Consider the following 17139-nt stretch of genomic DNA (forward strand, 5'->3'; position numbering starts at 1 on the left):
CCATGACCACTAAAATAAACTTCAGTACAGTCAAATGTTATGTTTAATATTGAGGCAATCTTCCTCACAATGTAGAAATAATATGGACGTGTGTGTGTGTGTCTGTCTGTCTGTCTATCTATTTGAACTTGACTGTGAAGATTTAGGAGTTTCTTTATGGAGCAAGGCTTGGACTCGAAGACCACCCAATTCCCTTCCAAATTTTATGATTCTGTGTCCTTGAGAAAGCCATGCTTCTTTTCACAGCACCACCATAAATGGTTGCCTATAACAGTTTTGTACATCCATGTGCATGAAGCAAGCGGATTGCTGAATTTTGGTCCTGTGCTATCTCTATAGCTATCTCTATAGCTCGTGCTTAAAGATGCAGCACTTGTCACTAGACATAGGAATATGCTCCATGTCTGTCTGTCTGTCTGTTGGAAGACCACAAGACTTAAATCTGCCGAAGGTGGAGAAATACAGCAATAGTAATAAGTCTAACCCTCCCTTCCCAAAGTTGGATTGAACTGATGGAAAATTATAAGGAAGTATCTTACAATCCTTGATAATTGAGAACCCAATAAATGGAACCCTTGATATTTGAGTGGGCTAATTTACCACAGCTGGATGAACATTTGACAGTCTTCAGTATTCATAGGGCTGTATCCCGAGTTCTTCCATTCATGCAAGGTTAGGGGTGTGATTTTCTGAGATCCTTCCATTCCTCCTGAAGCCCCTGTGCTACACGCCATCCTGCTTCCGAGTTCTCAGGAGTCAGTCTGGGGTGGGGCTCGGGGCACAGAGCTGCAGAGGAAGGGAGACTTGGTGAACATCGCCTCTGTCCCAGCTGTGCAACCCGAAGTGCCTTCCTATCTATAAACTGCCTTCCTTTTCCTAGAATTCTGCAATTAGGATGGCACAAGAATGGACCTGCAGCAAAATGCTGCAGTATATCCCTAGTGTGCAAGTGTTGCCTGAACATGTGGCTGAGCATGGTGACAAAACAAGTTAGCAGCAAAGCCAAGAATGCCTGCTTTAACTTCAATCTTACTTCATATGCATTTTTGTTAGTTTGTTTTTGGAGTGGTTTTTGTCTTGGTGGACACGGGAGTTCAGACCCAGCTCCTTTTCAGATCACCTGCATCAGAAACACAAATCTATGAGAGTGGCTGGTGAAAAAACAAGAGTTTCACATACCTTCCCTGCTCAGAAGCATAAAGGCTCATGACTATCTGAAAGGAGTATTCTTCAATCTGAAATTTCCTGCTCTCTTTGTTCAAGCCCTCCCTACCATCACCAGAGTTCCATTACTTCTGCCACCTGCATGTCAAGTGTTGAATATCTGAGCTCACAAACATTCCATCCCATTGACTAACATGGGGGCAGTTTTGCAGTCCCGTCCCCCCAGGTTTTTTTGCCTTGAACATTTTTTGTCACCCCAAGTCTGCTGGTACCTCCCGCGTTCCTGCAGCCACTCCAGTTCTCCATTAATAAGAGTCCCAAATTTCAGCACTTTTTGAAATAATATATTAAGTTCAGGTATTTTTGTGTTTAAGCTTAAAGATCAGTATATAATTCATATGAATATTTTCATTTGATTTAGAGTTTTTTGTTATAATTATGTCTAGAACAGGAATTTCTTGATGAAATTGCACATTTGTTTAAATAGTGATATACTCCTGAAAGAGGAAAGCCATAGTAATGTTGCTGGTTAGTTATTTTGCAGTTCCCCAGGAAGCAGCTAAAGAGTCAAAAACATGGTGATATTCTAGTACTGTCCTGATCAAGAGTATTTGTTTATCATATTTATATACCTGTCAGAGAGAGAAGTATCTAGGTGTATTAAGGTTCTTTAATGATGGGCTTTGACAACTCTAGGAATCCAGAGCAGTGTCAATAATGTGGTTAATGTAGCAGAAATATTTGGGAAATAGGCCTTTTCATATTGATATATAGAATACTGTGGAGTGTAATTTAAACTATACAAACCTATTGGTTTGGATAAGCATTAACTGACCTCATCTCTGCATCTTTGCAATTTCTTCCATTTAAATCCATTTAAGATCAAAGCTTTGGTTGTAGAAACTGAAGGTTTTCAAAAAAGCTTTAGGGTATAAGTGCTTGAGCTGGGCAAGTTGTGTTTCCTGTGGAAGGAGTAAATATGGGTTAAAGCTATTTGACTTGCAGTTAAATGAAATGGAAGATATTAATAGGCTCTGAAGGGGTTTGGTTGCTCATAGGACTTTTCAAAGACTATATTTGCAATGCTTTGTAGATGTTTGTACAACGAGACAGTCTTCTAATTATATTTCAGAAACAGATTGACTCCATTCTTCTGGTTCAATGGTTTTCACATAGTGTTTTAAGGACATTGGTCATTCCTATGCTAAGCCTGACGTGGTATACCTGTCTGCTAGATAGAAATGCCAGCACAATACTAATGGTTGTGGTAGATTAAAGCACTTGTCAGCTATTTTAATAGCCTATCCACGATGAGGGGTGGGTGGGGAGAGAGGAGGACGGCTTGAACATAAGACATCTGATGTGTATTGAAGTTTTTTCTTCTTATGAACAGTTAACTTACAATTTGGGAAGAGGCCAAGGTCTGTAGGAGCCTTTGCATGCAGTAGGTTGTAGGTTCCAGGTTCAGTTCCCAGCATCTTCAGAAGCAGAGACCCTGTTTTGCTGCTGTCAAGCACTATAAAAGGTAAAGTGTGCTGTGGAGTCTGTGTCGACTCCTGGCAACCACAGAGCCCTGCGGTAGAATACAGGAGGGGTTTGCCATTGCCATCTCCCATGCAGTATGAGATGATGCCTTTCAGCATCTTCCTATATCGCTGCTGCCCGACATAGGTCTTTCTCATAGTCTGGAAAACATACCAGCAGGGATTCGAACTGGCAACCTCTGGCTTGCTAGTCAAATCATTTCTCCACTGTGTCATTAGGTGGCTGTCAATCACTATAGGCACTACTCAACTAGATGGACCAGCACTGGTCTTGTGGTAGCAAGCATGACTTGCCCTCATAGCTAAGCAGGGTCTGCCCTGGTTGCATATGAAAGGGAGACTTGTGTGAGCACTGTAAGATATTCCCCTCGGGATGAAGCCGCTCTGGGAAGAGCAGAAGGTTCCAAGTTCCCTCCCTGGCTTCTCCAAGATAGGGCTGAGAGAGATTCCTGCCTGCAACCTTGGAGAAGCCACTGCCAGTCTGTGAAGACAATACTGAGCTAGATAGACCAATGGTCTGACTCGGTATATGGCAGCTTCCTATGTTCCTATTATACCACATTTGAGGTAATCATGAAAATTGTGAACATTGAAACTGGCCACAAGAGGTCCCCATAGGAAAAATATTACCAATGCTTTGGATCGTATAAATGTGCAAATAAAAATCTTCAAATAATCTGTAACTAGACAGCAGGTTTTCTCATGGCAACAATGATGGATTTCACAAATCTTTTGAAATGAAAGTCAATGATAGTTCAAGGCTATTTATCATGTAGGTTTGGGATCCTTTCTTCCTTACGGGGAACTCCTTAATTGGTTTCATAGTATGAGCGTTTGCCTAAATAACACAATGAAGAAAATCGTCCACAGCAGCCAGCAGCAAGGTCAACTACATCTCACATTTTACAACCCTGAACAAGAATTAGATAATGTCTTTCCTTTGCCTCACAGCCTCCATATTTGGGCCCTCATGGGTTGGGGTGCAGGAAGAAAGTGGACAAGAGGAGAAAACGGAAGACTGCCGTTCTCTTTGGTCCTAGAGGATTGGGGCTACGCTTCCTTGGCAGTCCGTTTTGCCTCTACCAAGATAGCCTTGGTTCTCTGGGCTGCCATCTTGATGAGCTCCATGAGTTAAGCGCCTTGACTGCAGGCACATGGCTGTCTTGGCTGGCTCTCTATGCCAGTCATCTTGGCAATCGGCTGCTTCTCTGCTCTTGGGGAGGGTCCAGATGGCTAGTAAGTATTCTAATCTATTAGTATTAGATTGTAAGTGCAGCTTACTATGCTTTGAATAGAGTTGCTCCTTCCATCTAAAATGTTATAGCTGCCCATAACAATTTATTACATTTTTATCCCACCCTTCTCCAAAGAGCTCAAAGCAGTGTGCGTTCTTCTCTTCTCAACAATCCAGTGAAGTAGCTTAGGTTGAAAGATGGCAACTAGCCCAAAGTCACCCACTCAACTTGCTGGCTGGTCTTGTGGTAGCAAGCATGAATTGCCCCCTTTGCTAAGCAGGGTGCACCTTGGTTTGCATTTGAATGGGAGACTACATGTAAGAGAGATTCCCCTTTGGGGTTGGGGCGGCTCTGGGAGGAGCACCTGCATGCTTGCATGCAGAAGGTTCCAGGTTCCTTCCCTGGCATCTCCAAGACAGGGCTGAGAGAGACTCCTGCCTGCAGCCTTGAAGAAGCTGCTGCCAATCTGTGTAGACAATACTGAGCTAGATGGACCAATGGTCTGACTCATTATATGGCATCATCCTATGTGATTTGAGCCCAAGTCTTCTCAGTCCTAGTAGATGAGCACTGTAACCACCACACCACGTGTCTTTTGTGTGTCTTGGTAACATGACATGGCCAGGAATTATTGGAACCAGTCATCTTGTGATGAGTAGCTGTATAGGTGTCCATTAAATGTTATTGTTTTCATCTAAGTTAACAACAATCTAATACAGATTTTCAAATACAGACAACTATTTTTTCCCATTGGGTGAGCTGTCCCTTTCCTTCCCTTGCTTTCTTATTTCATGGCCAGCTGGTTCTGTCAAGGGATTTGTGTTCAAACTGCCCTAAAAATTGTATAGAAAAGTCAGAACTCCATGTCTGTCTAATTAGGAGCACAGGAAACTGCCTTTTACCAGTCCATCTAGCTGTTGATGGCATTGTCAACTGTGACTGGCATTACTGGCTCTCTAAGGTTTTAGGCAGGAGCATTCTGCAGCTCGACCTGGAGATGCCAGGGACTGAACCCAGGACCTTCTACAAGCTCTACTATTGAGCTACAGCCCCCTCCCCAAAACTATTTAGTAAAACTTAATTATTGAGCTGGCCCAGAGAGGGTGAATTTGAAGTTGGACACTTAGGAACATAGGAAAGCTGCCATATATTGAGTCAGACCCTAGCTCAGTATTGTCTGTGCAGATTGGCAGCAGCTTCTCCAAGGTTGCAGGCAGGAATCTCTCTCAGCCCTGTCTTGGAAAAGCCAAGGAGGGAACTTGAAACCTTCTGATCTTCCCAGAGCAGCTTCATCCCCTGAGGGGAATATCTTGCAGTGCTCACACATCAAGTCTCCCATTCATATGCAACCAGGGCAGACCCTGCTTAGCTAAGGGGACAAGTCATGCTTGCTACCACAAAACCAGCTCTCCTCCACTTCTAGGGAATTGCAGTTGCAATACCAGCCCCTAAGGAATATACAGACTTCTGTGTTGGCAAATGTTTCTAATATATCTCAATTGTCTCCTAGATCCCCATGCATATATTAATTACCTTCCTGCCCAGAATGTTGAGCTAAAGACTAGGCTAGTATTTGAAGCATGGAGTTTCTGCAAATTCGATGATGACTTCAGATTAGATAAATTGATGAGATTTAGATCACTGGGCACATGCTGTCCAAGCAGCATTGAAACCTTTGGGTGTGGGTCAGCCAGCACAGGTAGGTACAGCACATTTTAAATATGTGAAGCTAAAGCTGAAAAATCAGGAGGGATGAGCAGAGATTAAGTCCACCCTGGAGCAATCAGAAGTCTGTACAGAGCCATCCTCTCCATCTGGCTGCCAGAGTAAGCAAAAAATGCTGTATGATATATCCTCAGGTTGGGAAATTCTATTTCCCATTGTTAAAAGTTGCAGTTTGGCATAGCCCATCTGCTACATGGCCTATTAATCTTTTTTTAGGCTTCAGGAAAGACTGAGAGTAGTAGCTCCCTCAAGGCGAATTAAACCAGGGAGAGCATTCATCCTGACAGCTCTTCTTCTCTCACCAAATGACAGGTTCCAAATGTTACAGTGGCTGAAATCGGAGGCTATTTTGAGGGTGCTGCTTGTCAGCATTAATGTGGCTCTTGTATCTGATAGTCCCTTCAATTAGGACTTTCATTTATTTGAATGACTAGTCCTGGAAAATATATTTTGTTAGTTTTTGCACAACATGGTTTGTCTCAATCAAGCAAAATGGCAGACATGGATTAGAAGCTTCAGTTTCTAATCTCCTGCCTTCGTGTGAAGGAGGGGGAATAACTTGAGCCCAAGAGTCACCACAGCTAATGCATGTAACAAGAAACCATGGATGGTTGTTACGTCTGAAGCAGGCCTTGGTATCAGCTAGCAGGGGTAGAAGCTCGAAGGAGTGGAAATCGACACCTTTTTGGTGAGCCGTATCTTCTGGAACTTCCCCCTACACAGTACTCTTCAAGTCCTAACCTCATTTGTTTTGACTGAGAAGTTTCAAATAACAGGTCTGTCTGATTTGGAAGCTTTTGAAAAAGTCCTGCAACTCCTCTGGGTCAAGGGCTAAAGATTTAAATAAATGTTCTTGAATGCTTCATATGTTTATTTTGGGGATCTTTCTAATTTTTATCAGCTTGAGGCCATAAGCTTTCTTGCTGCATTCCTCGTAATTTGCCTCAGGCAATATTGAGCAAATCCAGCTTTCTGTGAGCCTGGTGGTGGTGGTTGTTTTGAAAAAGAAATGCTTTGTAGCTGTTGGGTAGAATGCCAGTGTTTTCCATGTTTATGTCTTTAGATAAAATGTGAATGGGAAAACAGGTGTTTGATAACTTGCATCATACTTGTGCACTTACCAGAGGGCCAAACTACATGTTACACTAAATGCATTGTTTTTGTGCGTGTGTGTGTGTTTGTTTGTAAATGTTCAGATCAAAACTGTGTTGTGGAGAGAGGGCGCTGATGGCCTTATGGCTAATATTTGCTCCAGGAGGGAAGTTCCCATTGGTTTCAATGGTGTACACTCAATAGCTAACCCAGCTTTGTTCCTGTAATATGTGAAATGGCGTTGAGAAGCTGAAGGAATTGGCCATGATTAATTATGAGAAAAAGAAATGGCAGAGAGAATTTAGGATACCAGGGTTCAAATATCTGACTGCAATCCAGAGAGCCCTGTTAGGTTACTCCTGCCTAAAGGCCATTATAGCAAACCCTTAGCCCAGGCATGCTCAGCTTTGGCCCTCCTGCAGATGTTGGCCTACATAATTCCTGGCTATTGGCCACTGTGGCTGGGAATTATGGGAGTTCTAGTCCAAAAACAGCTGCCAGGGGGGGCAAGGTTGAGCAGGCCTGCCTTAGCCCTATGCAGTTGTGTTATAAAGTGAGGATGCTGTACTCATGTACAGTAGCCTCAAGAGAATTCTTGGAAGCCCCGCCTCCCCCTGCACTGATGTGCTTTGAAATCTCCCCCCGAAAACTGCAGTTCTCTGAAGACACACACCTGTTCATGAGGATGAATCCTTCCTTGTGATGTGGAGCACTGGCACCCAAGCATTCTTCACCATGAGGTGAGGAATACACAGGTGAGCATACACAGCATTTGTCGCATCAGACAAATACTGTAAGTATGTGGTGGAGGGATTTTGAGTGTGTCTGCACAGGGGCAGAGCTTCCAAGCGAGCTCTCAGATGCTACAAGCATCCACACTTCATAGAATATCTGAACCAGGGCTCTAGTTGTGTTTACCTGTTTCCACTACTCTTGAGTTGAAATTTAGTCCCATTGAATTTAATGCTCTTCAGTATTACATTGTGGTCAAGTAAGTCTCTTATTGCCTTGCTTGTTTTTCAGTAATGCCACAGCTAGTGGTTTAACGAGCTGGTTTTAAAAGCTGATGGCCATGCCTTCACAGAATCTGTCGCACATGGTCTGGGGCAGGGCTTCTTAACCTTGGGCCCTCAGAAGTTGTTGGACTACAACTCCCAGAATCCCCAGACATGGCCTTTGTGGCTGGGGATTCTGGGAGTTGTAGTCTGACAACATCTGGAGGCTGAAGGTTAAGAAACCCTGGTCTGGGGGAAGGAAGAACAAGAAGAGGAAATGATCCCAATGCTGATGAAGAGGACATATCTGCTGGATCTTATGAACACAGTGCCTCTAGTGTTGCCAAACCTCTGAGCTTGGCTCAGATTCTCCAGGAATCCACATCAGTCTCCAGGTGATGATGGAAATCAGCCCTGGAAATTCTAATGGCTTGATGTTGCGGGTGGGGAGGGGCAGATTCCAGAAATAGTTTCAGACAAATGTGGCAAACCTGGATGTCTCACACTTGTCTCCCATTGGATGTCTTATTTCTTTGATTGTGGCTCCTTGACCAAATAAATTCCATTTAGCTGGGCTATTACTGCACTCAGAAGCACTGTCTGGGACTCTTCTGTGAAGTGCTACATACAGCAGATTATAATCTCTCTAACAGCCCCCGAGGGCCATACCATGAGAATCCCCACACTAGCATTCTCAAAGGGACTTTCCGAAGGCATGACCAACTTGATGTGGCAATACAGACACTCCAATTGGGGTGTTTAGTCTGTTGCCAGGATTAAAGAGTTAACAAACCTATAACTTCTTTCTGCAAGTCATTTTGTCAGCATATTAATTGCATCCAGGCTTTCTGAATATTTTCACAGTGCAATAGCTCTTGTAAGTTAGTTGGCAAATATATCAAGGGCCTCCAAATTATCGCAAAAATGTATCAAATTAGCTAAGAACTACAACCAGATCTTTCCACAGCAAAGCAGATGAAGAGAAGCAGAGGAGTATCAAGAGGAGAGCGGAGAAGGCCTTTGAATATACTCTGCAATCAGATTTTTTTTAAAAAGTCTACTTTAATCCCACTGGAAGCATGTTGATTGTTACTAGGTAACCTTTGAAGCCATGTGCTTGAGTTCCTGTTGAAGCATCCCCCAGTGGGAGTCAACAGCAATTGTCAAATGAATGTACAATCTGTATAAACAGTGGGACCTCTAACAAAATGTTGCTTATTCCTTAGAGGAGGAGTTCTGTTCAGCCAGATTTGCAGTGCTTCCTCCCTCCTGAAACTATAGCAGGGTGAGGGGTTTTTAAGCCTCGCTTTATGTATCTCCCCAACTTTAATCCCACCCCCCACTATAAACCATTTAAGGGTTTAATCAGTCCAGTTTCCTCCCCCCACCCCCACAAACCTTCATTCTCCTGTGCCGTGGCCTTCAACAGACAGACAGAACATGCTTCAGCTGCTTTCATCCATAGACGTAATTGATATATTCGTGCAGTCTGTCTGTCTTCTGGTCTTTGAAAAGACCCCTTTTATTTTGATTTCTCCCACAGGCAGGAGGAAGAGCTGCCTGCAGAAAACAATGGAGAAAGCTGGGATTTTAGCAAAGCTGTGATCGGGCAGCAAAAGCATACTACCTTCTGGCCCAAAAGGTGGCAGAAAAGATAGAAGCACCCCTCCCCCCCCACACACACACACACCGGCTCCAGATAATGAAAGCAGTTTAGTATTTTCTTTTCTCTTGCATGCCCTGAATGTTCTGAAAGTAATCTCAAAGGGCCATTATCTTAAGATTGTTTTAAAAATTCTATTGCAAAACCACATACCTAGAGAGTCTCCTAACTATGAAGAAAACACTCTCTTCTTTTGGAATGTCCCTGTTTCCATATCTAAACTGATAGGCACTCAACCATCTGCATTTGCTCTTGGAGGGAATGAGATCTACCCAGAGTGTCTTTGGACATCATGGAGTGTGAGGACAGAAAGCAAGAGCACCTAGTGTTTCCTCTTCCCACAGAGTGAAGGAGTCATTCTTATGACCAAATGTGTGTGTTTGGGGGGAGAGCTTGAGGGAAAGCAGGAACCTGCCTGCTCCCTCCCACACAATTTCAGCCTCTGTTGGGCTCCTTCACCCATGTGCCCACCTGAGTGGTGTGGCGACAAGCCCAGCAGCAATTGGGAGTGGGGAAGCAAGCCAGGCCTGCTGGATATCCCACAAGTAGCACAGTGCATTGCAAAAGATCTGTGCTGCCTGGCCACTCCTTCAACCTGGCTCTATGCTAAAAATGGCTGCCGGCAGACCAGAAGCCACTGCTGGCAGCACAGAGCTCCGCACAACCATCAAGTGAGGTAGGAGGTGCACACTTGTCCTACCTCACTTTAAGCCTGGGTTACTAGTTGGGGCTACCCAGGGGAGGAGTGGTGAGATCGGGAGCTCTGCCTGGGATTGTCTTGTCCTACCCAGGTAGAGCTGGTCATGAGAACCACCTTGTCTTTTCTTCTTTCAGCATATTCAAAGCATTTCACTGGATCTCGAAAGCTCCAAGTGAACAAGTGGAGCGACACTTCCTTTCCACCATTACAGTCCGGAGTGGCCTCCTGCAGGATTAAGAGGAAAGCTTGACAACAATAGCAGCAATGAAAGAGTATACATGGTAGGAAGTGGAAACGTTCTGGACGGAACAGAAGTGCCTGTGTGGGGCATATGGTGAGTGAACAAGACTCACCAGCAAGAGGGTACGGTGAATCCCAGTGGTGTTCTCAATCTGTCTGGTATTTCATGAAAAGTGACAGCATCTTCAGAGGACTCTAGAGCATGATCACCTCAAGCAGCAGATTATTGGGCACTGCCAAGATGCTCCCTGCCACTGCTTGAAAAAAGGAAGGGCAGACAGCATTTGGCGCCTTTTCTCAGGCGCAGAGATGTCTCGGTCCACCGCTGGGAACCAGAGTGTGAGCTGTTGGGTTGCTTGGCCACTGACTGAGATTTGTGGATTATGGGTGGAGCCTTGCCAGTCTAGGGGCACAGCCAATCTCAGGAACATCATTACTGGAATGACTCTGAAGTTTTACTATCTTTTCAGACTTTCGTGATATACTGGTTATCTTACTGATATCCTGAACTAGTATAAGATGTATAAGAGAAAGGAGAGCTGGTCTTGTGTTAGCAAGCATGACTTGTCCTCTTAAGCTAAGCAGGGTCCACTCTGGTTGCATATGGAAGGGAGACTAGAAGTGTGAGCACTGTAAGATATTCCCCTTAGGGGATGGAGCCCCTCTGGGAAGAGCATCTAGGCTCCAAGTTCCTTCCCTGACACCTCCAAGATGTCAGGGAAGAGAGATTCCTGCCTACAACCGTTGAGAAGCTGCTGCCAGGCTGTGTAGACAATACTGAGCGAGATAGACCTATGATCTGACTCAGTATATGGCAGCTTCCTATATATTCTGGCAGGTAATGTATGTTCTATATATGTTCTAGAGCTTTGCAACTTGCTATACAGCAGGGAAGCTATAAACATAGGAGAAAAAGTTCTGAAATTGGGTCATATTTTCCTTTTAGAATGGTTGTTAGTGAATTGAATAGGCATATTGTATTTATCCAAATGGAATATGATTCTGAATTTAAGATGACCCCCTTTAAAAACAGATGTTAAATACAGATTATATCTGTATTTACCCTATATCTCCTTACCCAAAAGGAGGAAGTCTATGAATTTAAGATGAACCCCCTGCCCCACCGCATTTCTAACACTAAAGAACTAGTCTTGGATTCAGGCAAATAGGTAACTACATTTTCCTCCTTTTTTGCATTGAGTGAACAGTTTGCATTGAGTGAACTCCAAAGCAGAAAAAACTGAGCTGCATATTTATTTGATAATCGAGCATTGCCAGGATGTTGGCCTCTCTTCTTTAGAAGAACCACTGACATTACACTGAAGTAAACCACAGCTGAAAGATGTCTATATGCAGATTGTTACATCTTGGCATCCATCAGGAGATCCACATGCTGAGCAGGCTGTTGCTTCATAATGCAGATGGTTTGTCTATGTCTGTTGGGGAATATGCAAATTACTTATTTATGGTTGCACAAGGCTTTAAAACCATGTAGATTTTAAACTCCCAGCGGTCAGAAATGGCTTCTTTAAAAGATAGAGTCAAAATAAGTCCTCTATTAGGAAAACAGACGTTTGTTTTTTTATTTAGAAGGGGAATTTTAATTGTGTGCCATATTTTATCTTGTAAAAATATCTCCATTTGGTTCTCTTTTTATTAATAGAATGTATCATTAATGCCTGTGGCTACATTGCTGGAATAATATTGTAGATGGAGCAAACAGACAAACGGATCACATCAGAGCCATTTTTATTACTCAGAACAGCCAGGGAAAAGCCTCAATCATAAATTTATAGCAAAAACACTAAAATACTTGCTTGTCCCAGTTGTGCTTCAAGACTCTGGCGGAGGGCAATTTTAGCATATGTAGATAGATCTGTTTTGGAAATGAGGCAACAAAATGCAGTAAAGAGTTTTTATAACCAGTGAAGATTATATATATTCAAACAGCTGCCTTCTTCCAATTCTAAAGATGGTTAGTGGAGAGTCAAACACATGTTGGGGGCTCTTCATTTGGGAGTCTATTGCATGGGAAGCACATCATTTCAAAGGTCTTAAATACTGGGCTGGTTCCAGCAATATAGCCCCCATCAAATGTTATCATGGAGGGGGCCATCCTAACATCCTCTTTGGGTGTCCCTTTATCACATGGTGACAGGCTGTTCATCCAAATGGCCCCTATATATGCACTCCAAATGGCCCCTATATATGCACTCCAAATACTGGTTTAAATAAGTATAAGGAGCATTTGTATAGGGGCCATTCAGATGAACAATGCCCCCCATGGGTAGAAGGGCATGCTTGGAGGGTGTTAACTTAGCAAAGAGGCACCTTTTAACATGGTGATTCTCAGGGGGAGAGTAGCTGGCTCTATCCAACCCCAGCGCAGTACCTCCAGTGACTGTTGCTGGCATCTCTCTTGTGTTTCTGTTTAGATTGTGAGCCCTTTGACATAAGAACATAAGAACAGCCCTGCTGGATCAGGCCCAAGGCCCATCTACTCCAGCATCCCGTTTCGCACAATGGCCCACCAGATGCTGCTGGAAGCCACAGGTAGGAGTTGAGGGCATGCGCTCTCTCCTGCTGTTACTCCCCCGCAACTGGTACCCAGAGGCACCCTGCCCTCAAGGCTGGAGGTGGCCTACAGCCCTCCAACTAGTAGCTGTCAATAGACCTCTCCTCCATGAAATTATCCAAACCCCTCTTAAAGCCATCCAGGTTGTTGGCTGTTACCACATCTCGTGGCAGAGAATTCCACAAGTTGATTATGCGTTGTGTGAAAAAGTACTTCCGTTTGCTGGTCCTAGATTTCCTGGCAATCAGTTCCATGGGATGACCCCTGGTTCTAGTGTTATGTGACAGAGAGAAGAATTTCTCTAGCCCATGCATGATTTTATAGACCTCTATCATGTCTCCCCACAGTTGTCTTTTTTCTAAACTAAATAGCACCAGGTGTTGTAGCCTAGCCTCATAAGAAAGGTGCTCTAGGCCCTTGATCATCTTGGTTGCCCACTTCTGCACCTTTTCCACTTCTACAATGTCCTTTTTTAGATGTGGTGACCAGAATTGTACGCAGTACACCAAGTGTGGTCGCACCATAGTTTTGTATAAGGACATTATAATGTTAGCCGTTTTATTTTCAATCCCCTTCCTAATGATCCCTAGCATGGAATTGGCCTTTTTCACAGCTGCTGCACATTGAGTTGACACTTTCAACAAGCTGTCTACCACGACCCCAAGATCCCTCTCCTGGTCAGTCACCGACAGTTCAGATCCCATCAGCATATACTTGAAGTTGGGGTTCTTCGTCCCAATGTGCATCACTTTACACTTGCCAACATTGAACTGCATTTGCCACTTTGTCGCCCACTCACTCAGTTTGGAGAGATCTTTTTGGAGCTCTTCACAATCAGTTATGGATTTCACTACCCGAAATAATTTGGTATCATCTGCAAATTTGGCCACCTTGCTGCTTACCCCTGCTTCTACACCGGTCCCAGTACAAATCCCTGGGGGATCCCACTTCTTACTTCCCTCCATTGCGAAAACTCTCCATTTATACCTACCCCCTGTTTCCTGTCTTTCAACCAGTTAGCAATCCACACATGTACTTGTCCCCTTATCCCATGACCGCTAAATTTCCTCAGGAGTCTTTGATGAGGAACTTTGTCAAAAGCTTTTTGGAAGTCCAGTTATATTTTGTCGACTGGATCACCTTGATCCACACACTTGTTGACACTCCCAAAGAACTCCAAAAGGTTGGTGAGGCAAGATTTACCTTTGCGGAACCCATGCTGGTTCACTGCCAGCAGGGCCTGTTCTTCTGTGTGCTTTACAATTTTATCCTTGAGGATGCTTTCCATCAATTTGCCTGGAACTTATTTCCAGGCAATAAATAAGCCATCCTATTTATTTATTTGTTTCTCTATGTAAACTGCTTTGGAAACATTTGTTGAAAAGTGGTATATAAATGTTGTTGTTGTTGTGACATCCACAGAGGATGTCATGATGCGCCTTTGATGAGCCCTTGGTTCATCTCCTTCATGGGTCTGCTCCTGGTGCATCCCCTTCTGCTGGGGTTGGGGACTGCATCATCAAAACCAGCCCAATGATCTTTTTATAAACTCGTAACAAGGAAACACTTGATTTTTGTTTTGAAATGTTATCTGAGTGTAAAGTTGTTTGAGTATAAAAACAATACCTCTACCTTTAAACATATAAGGATTGGGACACCTAGAAGGCTTTGCAGCTTTGGGTAGATAGTTTTGGGCTTGCATTTTGGTCTGTGTAGAATATTGATCTTGTGTTGATATTAATAGGAATGCACAACTTGTTAGACAACTCACAAACTGTTTCAAATGGACTCTTTACTGTTGCTTTTGGCTGATTGGTCTTCAGAATATTTGTGTGTTCTCTGCAACTCTTAAGAAAGCAGCTTACTCACAAATGTATAAGAACCAGCTCACTTTTTTCAACAGCTGTGATTGTAAGCAATTACCTAAAGTCATGGGACTAATGATAAAATATCTGGCAATCGCATATGGTCCCGTAGTGATAGTCCATTCTTGCTCAATGGAACAAAAATGTTGCTGAAGGTTAAATGAGTGTGCGCACACATAACATTGTTGCAACACTTACCTCAGGGTAAATTAGTTTTAACCGGGTCATTGGCATCTCTCTCCATATTACAACAGATGCTAATAAGATAAGTACTAGGTAATCTGGTTTGGTATAGTTCAGCTTGTCGGTGTATATCATATGTGTAAAATTTCAGAGATGGCTTATAGATTTTATGAGCAATCTAATGTTTAGGGCGTCTAATAGTGGAATGCTGTTTTAATGTTCCTGACCATAACTATACAAGCCATTAATTTCAATGGGACTACTTACAAGTAACTTAATCTGGATGTCCACCATAGGCACTACTGTGCCTACATCCTAGCATCTTCCCAGTCTGTTTAGGGACAATTTGGACATTATGGTGGCCACTCCCATCTGTTGTTGTGCAAAGCAGAGCCTACCTCCCATCTTGGAATCTTTGGCCTTTAACCAAAGCAAGGCAGAGCAGAACCCTGAATGCTGACAGGCATTAGTTTGATATCAAAATGGGTGGTGAGTCCCCAAATGAATCAAACTGCCAAGTCATGTATAGCTGCACTTGTGTAAGCTGCATGAGGAGAAGGAACACACCTAATCAAGGGATTCCTTGCATACCTAATGAGGTCAAGGTTCCAAGAAGGCAAGCCAGAGATTGTGAACAGAAACTTGTTCCTGAGGAGTTGAACAACCACACACTACCATGCAATCAAGGCTAGTGTCCGGGCAGAAAATTGGATTTGAAACAAAAGAGCCCTTTTGTCCTGGGATCCATCTGAATCACAGCTGTCCCACTCATACATTTCCTCTAGATCCTGTGCTAGAACCTTCCCTTTTGTCCCCCTTATATTTCTGAGCTTTCCTGCTTTGGGAACTTCGCAGAGGGAAAAACCTTATAAAAAGCCTCTGCTCTCAAACTTCAATGTGAATTCTTTTGTTGGGCGACCTTAGTGGTACTCTACTGCCCAAAGTGCTGCCCTTTCCCCCTAAGCTGAACCACTGGACTGCTAAGTCCTCAAGTTGGAACATTGTGCCACGGGGTCCAGAACTGCTGAGCTGAACAAAGAACTGTGCTGTGCGGATACCCACAAAAGACTGCCCTGGACACAGGTGGAATTGGGGTTCCTTGGGTTACTCTCTGAGGCTATTCACATGCACGTGCAAAACCAGGCTAAGGGAGCCCAGCCCGGTTTTGCACACACATGTGAACCACCGGGATTGAGTTTGATCCCGGCAGCACCATGGTGGCAAACCTGCCTACAGAGCCACCCTTCACAATAGGCTCTCCTAACCCCTTTTTAAAAAATGGTGCATCAGTTGCAGCTGCATGCAGCTGTGGCTGGCAGACTTGGGGAGGGGGATCCCCATAATGTATCATGCACTCATGCAGTGCATTGGGGCTCCAGGGGACAGGGTGACACAGCAATGCATCCTGGCATCTCAGCACTCAGAGCTACTGGCAGCAGCTGATGCTGCTGGTGCTTATGTGGGCAGGTGATCCGCCCTCCCAGGGACTTCAGATCAATCATCTGCAGGAAGGAAAGTGCTTTTGGGCTTCCTCCCTGCAAACTGGGTAGCACTGTCTCACTGCTTGTGAGAAAGGGCTCTCTATGTGGGCCTGTCATGGGCTAACCCCTGTGCTTTACTGTCTGGGAACGCCTGGACTTTTGAGTGAAATTTTTGAGCCACTGAAGTTGGGCCAAGGTGGGCTTGTCACCACCTCTGTGGGCTTGTTGCCTGCTGCCTGACTGTCTTCAAAGGGAAGCCCAGTGCTCCCCTTTGGACACACAGGCTTGCTGGGATTTCTTAGCAAAGGAGACAACATAGAATCCCTGGACAGTATTAAAAATAAAGCCTGAGAAACTCCTGAAATAATCTATGGCTTACTGACACTTATACCACTATGAGCTGGAATACCTCTGCATGCATGAGAAGTTGCATATGGACACTTCAGATTGCTGGATTGTCTCACAAGGGGTGTTCAATGCACGTAGTTTTCAAATAATCCGAGGAGCGTCTTCATTGCTTTACACAGTCCGCAGCATAGCATGGGCATGGAAGAGCTGCCTATGCCATTGCAGTGGTCTAACACATGTGGTCGTAGCGCTGCACAAGGAGGCAGTTTTGGAACTACAGGCAGACTGTGTGATCACATGTTGCGCAGGACTTCCACTATTCCCACCTG

Source organism: Hemicordylus capensis, chromosome 4 (genome assembly GCF_027244095.1).
Source record: "Hemicordylus capensis ecotype Gifberg chromosome 4, rHemCap1.1.pri, whole genome shotgun sequence".
Lineage (NCBI taxonomy): Eukaryota > Metazoa > Chordata > Lepidosauria > Squamata > Cordylidae > Hemicordylus > Hemicordylus capensis.